Below are 8,257 nucleotides of genomic sequence, written 5' to 3' on the forward strand. Positions count from 1 at the left end.
CACTGGGGTATTTTCCCTGCATCTCAAGAGCTCCCCTGGTCCAGTATCTACACCTTGAAGATATTTCTTTATCATTTAACTTTATTACAGAAGGCACTACTGCCTGGACACTGTTGGAGTGACAAGGACTATTTCCTTAATTACTGTACATTGATAATAGCATTTACTCTGGCAGCTCCAGTGCTATTCAATCAAGCAAGATTCAATACAAAAAAGCTGATTTGCCAAAAAAGAGATTAGCATAAGTGCCTACAGTCACATTCTATTTTTTAAGGTAAAGCTACTGTGTCTGTGAGCTTTCTTGTGGGAACTTTATAAAGAGAGATTAATCTAGTTTATCTCCTTCAAAACATATTTGGGGAAATTGCAGAGAGTCACTGTTCAGGCTCTTTTGGCAATAATTTTCTTTAAACATGTAAAATAAAGACCTGCACAGAAAGTGCTAATCAGCAGCAGGAAGGTGTAATTTTTTCACTTATGTGGACGTAGACATTTGTGGTGAAAAACTCTGTGTTCCCCAGTTTGCTGTTGCTGTTCTTTGTCATTTAATCAAGTGGTGACTGTAGCTGTTGCACTTTAAAATTAAATGCTATTATTTATGGTAGAACTTGTGCTGGTTAAAAGTGCAAAGCTCAGCATTGTGTACGTTTGTAAGCAGAAGGTTAAGAAGGACATTTTAAATGGTAAAGCAAAGGGCTTAATCAAGGCTGAAGAGCAAAATGCAGTGGGATAACAGATACAGTAAATAGGCATTAATCACCATACAGGCTTAATCCAGGTCTTAGGCAGTCTTGGGGCTAATTCGAAGACTCACTTACATAAGAACTCATTCTACCAAGCCCTAAGTGAATAACTTTATTCCTAGGAGAAAATTTAGCAGTGCTAAAGGCCCTTGCCCTATCAGGCCCGAGTTATATATTTGTAAAATGATCATCACACAATTATTTTGCCTGAAGGGGCTTTTCTGAGTTAGGAGGCACGTGGAGGGGGGTGGTTCAAGAAAGGAAAAAACTTGAATCACCAGAGCATAAGGACTCACTTTTCCATGTGTTTTTTTTTCCCCCCTTGACACTGTCTCTTACTGTGACATCCAAATCCGAGCTAAGCGCTTCTTGCCAAAGTTGGACCAGATAAAATCACGAAGCCAGTATCATCTCATGGGACACAGCTCACTGTCTTAGTGCCAAATTTAGTGACTACAAATCCAGGTTTAGAACACAGTCTTTCCCTAGCCATAATCCAGCACTTGCACCCTGGATTTGTGTTTAACTACTGATGACCTAAACTTTGGGGCTTAAGAAGATAATTGCACATCCATAGGTGTGGAGCTCACTGAACAGAAGTTCTTTTATTGGATGCTCAGAAAGACTGAAGTTCTTCCACGTTTAACTTTACATCAGAAATTCCAAATCTTTGTGCAAACAGACGCCTCTCATGTACTGACACAGCAGCACACAAGCCCCAGGGTGGAATTTGGCATCCTGGTCAAGCTTGCTTTAGAATCCTGGAATCGTGGAATGGTTTGGGATGGAAAGAACCTCAAAGCTCAGCTCTTTCCACCTCCTTCCATGGGCAGGGACACCTTCCACTAGACCAGGTTGCCCCTTCCGGGCTGGTTTTGAACACTTCCAGTGTGTTCCAGCCCTGAGGAACAGCTGACTTAGGGTTAGAACCACACGGCCCACTCTAAGGAAATGGGGAGGGGATGGAAGTGGGGAACGCAGTAGATGTCCACGGTTTATCTGCTCAAGGAACAGAAAGATGAAAAAAAATCCACAAACCTTTAATTGTGAATGTAGGAGAGGGACAGTGATGTAACTGTTCCCAGGGAACACTATTCTTATTTTGTAGAGGGAGGTGAGCCAAGATACTTAAGCTCTAGAGAACCTTTAACACAGGAAGCTATTTATCATAACAAGCTTGGTTGATACTGCTCCCATACTGAACCAATTAGATTAGCCTATTTCGTCATACTTCATAACTTGGGATGATAGGTTTCCAAGCATGGTACAGTGCAGTAATTGAATTTTGATCAAACACACATGGCCCATAACCCAGTATGTGAAACTTTCAGAACAGTTCACAGCTTTTAAATATCCAGTCAACATGTTGCCAAAAGTACAGGATGTACTTGATGCAAGTGGGAGAGGAGGGGGGGGAGCACGAGTCCACGCCGTAACTTGGTACAGCTGTAAAACAAACATTTTTTTGTTCCGATTCTGTTCCTGCTTTAGCAAAGGAGTTGGGAGGAAGACAGTGAATGTCAAGTAAGTAGTTTTTCTCCCCAGCCCCCACGCCCCTCAGGCACACATTCCCCTTTTAACATTCTTAGATTACCACAACCTTTTAAATTCACTCTACTGTACTTACATACTGTGTTAGACACACCAGCAATTATGGTTGTTAGCATGACACATCCATTGCCTACACTTAGTTAACAAAATAACTTAAAAGTCGCATGCATCAGCCTCTTAATAGGGCTATAATCAGTGGGACCCTGGAATGAAAGCCCTAAAAATTACCCTCCACCTCTGCATTCCCCAGGTCTCTGCCTTTGCCAGCACAATCCACATGGTGGGCAGTCTTGTCCAACTCAAGGTGAACACTCAGTTTTTCAGTTCTCAGCGTTCTCTTACATCTTCCTGCCGTATTTTCCCCAAGGTAAATTCAAGGAACTTTGAAGAAGACCCTGTAAAGGAAAGAGAATACATTAATAGATACATTCCTCTGTCTTTGCTGGCTTGGGAACAAAGCACCCACTGCAGAGCAGGTTTATGGCATGGGAAATGCTGTGCCAGAGTTTCTTAGGAGCAAGTTGTGGCTATCCATGTCAAAGCTGCTCCCTGGCCTAAAAGGGAGTCTGGCATTCTCCAGCAGTGAAGCAGGGCATCACCAGCCTCTGTTTATGGTACTGACAACTTCTTCATCAGTTTTAGAATCATAGATTGGTTTGGGTTGGAAGGATCTTAAAGCTCATCCATTGCCACCCTTGCCATGGGCAGGGACACCTTCGACAATCCCAGGGTGCTCCAACGTGGCCTTGGACACTTCCAGGGATCCAGGGGCAGCCACAGCTGCTCTGGGCACCCTGTGCCAGGGCCTGCCCACCCTCCCAGGGAACAATTTCTTGTGTATCTCTAACCTAAATTTCCCCTCTTTCACTTTGACCCCACTGCTCCTTGTCCTATCTCAAGTTTTGAATTCTTTGACCCAAAGGCAGCCCCAGATACCTCAATGTCCCTGGGGGGGAACTACCAGGGCACCCAGTATTCATCAAGGTGGTGGCAAATGACATAAAAGCTGGGAATTCCTGCTCCATCCCCCCAGAGAGGGCAGGCTTTGGAGGTTCACCCCTGCACCACCTGCCTCAGAGGCATCTCACACACCTGCTCTGAGCACAGCTGTGCACGAGCAGCAGCCACAGGTTCCAAGGGGAGAAACGGTGCTTCTCCCAGGGAACAAAATGCACAGCTCATTTCATCCTGCTGTTGGTTGGAGACAGGTATTTCCTGGCTGCAGCCACCCCCTGGCAGGACAGGGCACAGAGGACGCACTGGATCTCCTCTCCCTCCCCGCCCCACTGCCCACTAAGTTATGATACTGCAGAGAAGAAAAGGGAAAAAAAAAAAAAAAAGAAAAAGAAAAGAAAAATAATTTGGTGTTCAACTTAATCAGACTTGGATCAAATCTCAGCTCAAACCAAGGTTAAATAGGCCTGTTCTAAGGTAGGATTTATATAGCAATTACAGTAATGGAAACTGAGCTTTATAATTCTTATCCTGCCTAAAATTCTGCTGTGTCATATGCATCTGCAGAGCCCAAGGAATGTGCTGCTCGGGGAGCACTGCAGTCCTGAAAGCAGCCATTCAAATGGATCATGGAGAGTTATTGGAGCACGTGGATGGCCGAGATTTTTATGAAGCACAAGGAGTTACAATCAGAAATCCTGGGGAAACCAAGGAGCTGGTATCTGAGACAAGCAGTATTTTCTTTTTTTTAATACTTAATTTTGTTGGGAATGTTGGGAACTAGATCTCCATCAGACACGGTGCAAACAGCATTGAGGGTGTCCTTTTTATCCTTGGATTTCTTTCCCTTTGCTGCAGTCTTAGATCCACAGTGCAAAATGCGTCTTGGCCAGACAGAATCCTCGCAGCCACTTTCCAGCTCGCTCTGTTGTGCAAGGAAAAATACCTTGTGCTGAGTCTGTGCTGAGATAAAGAACAACTCGGGAAGATTTGGGGATCTGATAGGGGGTTTGGCTCCACCTTCAGGAAGCAGAAGGCAGAGAGACAACGCGGGGCTGAGTTTCAGACACTTGGCACAGAATCTGGAGCCTGCCATCATTCCTGCCCCCCCAAAAGGTCCCTGCTCGGATTTATCAGAGCATCCCTGATCTGGTGCTGTGACATTTCCACATGAGTGATGCAGCTCTGGAGAGTCCACCTCCTCCTGGAAGAACTTGAAGGATTGGAGCAGGATGTCCAAAAGGAGCTGATAGAGGGACACAAGGCACCAAAAAGGAGCTTTAAGGTGACAAAAAGTTGGGATACGTGGGATGCCAGAGGAGTGTATCAAACACCATTAGCCGTTCACACTGTCAGTGCTGAGGGTTCCCAGCAGAATGTGATTTTCTCTTATAATTCCCAGAGATTAGGAAGGTTCTCTGGGTATCACAGATGGATTGAGAGGAAGAAAGTGGGAAGAGTCTTGATCATATTTCAGTCTAGCAAAACACTTAAGCATATGCCTAAAGTTAAGCTATTTTTTCTCCTTAGATTCAGGCAGAAGATGCAAACGGAACAATCTCTTATATTTCACTTTTTGGCAGACTCTGATGCTGAACCCAGAACGAGGTAGCTGGTTAAACAGAATGATTTAAATGAATTTAAAGGGGGCATTTTTTTAAAGAAGCCACACAGTGACCACTTATAATAATGAAAATGGCAGGGTAGTTAGGGATGACACTGAGATTGAAAGTGTGTGAGAGGCGTTACTGAAATAATCAGCAATCACACAATTAGCAACAGTCCTGTGAGGCAATGGAAATGCACGGTCTTGCCTCTGGAATTTCTCCAGCTGGGTGCTTGAGCACCCAACTTTATTGTATTTAACATCACTTTCAGGAGGAAGCAGGTTTGAAAAGCGCAGAGCAAGCAGCAGCGCAGAGATGGCCTAAACACCTAATGAATCTAAAAATAAAAAAAAACCCTCAAAAATACTGAGAGGAGATGGGAACAGACTGAATAGACAGAGCTGTGCAAGCAAATATAACCAAATATACTCCTGAGGAACAAAGGAAACAATCCTTGATGGGGTGACAACAGATGTTCTCCAAAAAAAAGATTCTGAGGGAGCATTTCAAACACAAAGACCTTCCTGTGGAGCTGAGAAGTTTTACTGGCAGACGTACAGGAATACATCTTTGGAAACAGAGTAAAAGCTAACATTTAAGGTGTTATCAGGTCCTGAAAGCAGCAGTGATATCTTCATGTAATAAGTGGTAGGTGGTGGTGGTGGAGAGGGAAACGGTGAGGATAACAAAATGCTGTCACAGGAAGTTGCTGTGGCAGAGTTGTGGTTTCAATCCCAGGAGGAATGACCGGTTTATTCTAAAAAAAAACCCATGAAAAGGAGCTCTAGACACAAGTGAGAGATGCACAGGCTAACCCAATGAAGGAATGGAACCCAGAGTCATCTATTAGTGCAGTCAGCACACTGAAGTGCCACCACTTTGGCACTGTGGGAGCAAATGTGGAGTGCCCAAAGCTGGATGCTCCTCCCAGCCACGGCTCCTTCAGGTCATGGTTAAGCACACTGCAGAAAATCTCAGACTGGTCCTTAAAATAAAGGAGGAAATAGGACAGCTTGCAGAGTAATTTTTGAAATTACTGAATTGCTCTGGTGGTTTGGGAAGATCTGGGTTTAATGCCTGGCCTGGATCTGCAGCATCTTCAGTGAACAGTTTTATCTGAGTTTTTAAAGGCTGGGCACCTCAAACTCTTGTTTTAAACTCTCCCCTTTACTTTTTATGTTCTTTATTTTTATAGATACAGACTAATACTTCTCTGCCTAGTTGGAGTGTTGAAAGGATTCTTGGCTATCTGCAAGGCCAGCAGATATCATTTTATCTGGGAACGAGGCAGGAGGACGACATACTACATTGTCTAATTGTTTTCATCGCTTTGCAACTGTTTTGGGGAAAACAACCCCGAGAGAAGATTATTGCAGTGCAATCAGAACTACAGAAAGACTAGGATGGACAACTTGATTGACAGGAGAAGGCTAAAGCAGGCAGCAACAGAAAAAATCATCATTGGACAGACATTTTGATAAATATTACTGCAGCCAATTTATTATTAACACAGTGGGACAGCTTTACATCTTGCATCACACTTTTCACAGCCCTTATGGTAAACATGCCATATCTGACAATTACAAGATGAAAACAAAGACCTCACTAAGTGTCTCCTGGCCCTGCAGCTTTATCTGCTTGCTCAGTTAACCCTCTCTCCACTTCAGCTGCGCAGCTAAACGAGCAGATAGAAACATATTATACGTATATTAACATTCACCGTGTGTTCCTATAGAGAACACAACCCCAGCAGCAGCCCATGAAATTCCCAAAGGTTAAGCAATCTATGGCACGCATTCCTAAAACATGGGAGAGGATTGGGGCTGAGGTGGGAAGCTGTCAGGACAAGACAGAGGATCAAAGGGAATCCCTTCTGAAGGGAAGAGAGGTCACCCATGGCTGCGTCCTGGCTGCGGGGACAGCCCCAGTGTGAGCAGCCCTGGATCACAATCTGGGCTCCAGCAGGGAGGGATCCCACAGCAGGAAAGGATCCCACAGCAGGGAGGGATCCCACAGCAGGAAAGGATCCCACAGCAGGGAGGGATCCCACAGCAAGGAAGGATCCCAAGCAGGGAAGGATCCCACAGCAGGGAGGGATCCCACAGCAGGAAAGGATCCCACAGCAGGGAGGGATCCCACAGCAGGGAGGGATCCCACAGCAGGAAAGGATCCCACAGCAGGGAGGGATCCCACAGCAGGGATGGATCCCACAGCAGGGAGGGATCCCACAGCAGGGAGGGATCCCACAGCAGGGATGGATTCCACAGCAGGGAGGGATCCCACAGCAGGGATGGATCCCACAGCAGGGATGGATCCCACAGCAGGGAGGGATCCCACAGCAGGGAGGGATTCCACAGCAGGGAGGGATCCCACAGCAGGGATGGATCCCACAGCAGGGATGGATCCCACAGCAGGGAGGGATCCCACAGGAGGGATGGATCCCACAGGAGGGAAGGATCCCACAGCAGGGAGGGATCCCACAGCAGGGATGGATCCCACAGCAGGGATGGATCCCAAGCAGGGAAGGATCCCACAGCAGGGACGGATCCCACAGCATCTCGGGTTTCCTGGCTGACACATCTCCTCCTACACAACCACTGCAGCTTGGACCAGCAGCTCTGTCTCTCTGCTGGCTGCTTGGCTTCTGGGATTAGCAATCTCATGGACCTTGGAACTAAAATCCTATTTTCACCTGATTCACACAAAACAGCTCCTGGAATTTTTTTACAGATAACAAAGCACAACTTGGATTTCTGAAATCACCAAGTCAAGCCCTCTGCTGCTTGAACACCTGGAGACATTTTAGAATGGAATCCTGTGTGCTAAGTCGCCCAAGGCTATTTTTTTATTATAACACCCATGACATCTTCCTATTTTCACAGCTTCATCATCAGCTTCAGGGTTGGAAAAACAAAAAGCAGGCAAGTCACAGGACGATCTTGGGCAGGAGATTTTACTTGATTCAAACATCTACTTTCCATCCGCTTCCTGTCTGTTTTTCAAAGTATTTTAGGGAACAAAACTGATGAGCACAAAGAGCATTCAGTGAAAGAGGGAGCAAAGGGAGACAGAACAAATATCAGGCAAGGGAATGGAGCTGACAGAGTGTTCCTGTCTCTTTGAACCCACAAGGAAAATGCATGGCAGGAAGGATTCCAAAACCACATCTTTCTTGCATGAAGGGGAAGAATTAGCGTTAAGCACAAAGTATTCCTTGTGGTTTATTCTCATTACGTGACATGTCAGGTTATGCTGATTTGGGTTAAAAACAGGATTTCTTTACAAAGCTCTCTGTGCACTGGGCTTAACGTGGGTTAAAAAGAGCCTAAACCCCACAAATTGTGCTTTCATAAATCCACTTAGGAATCTCGTTCTTGGGAATTCCCTTAAAAATACAGTTTG

Source organism: Anomalospiza imberbis, chromosome 9 (assembly GCF_031753505.1).
Source record: "Anomalospiza imberbis isolate Cuckoo-Finch-1a 21T00152 chromosome 9, ASM3175350v1, whole genome shotgun sequence".
In the NCBI taxonomy this organism is placed as follows: domain Eukaryota; kingdom Metazoa; phylum Chordata; class Aves; order Passeriformes; family Viduidae; genus Anomalospiza; species Anomalospiza imberbis.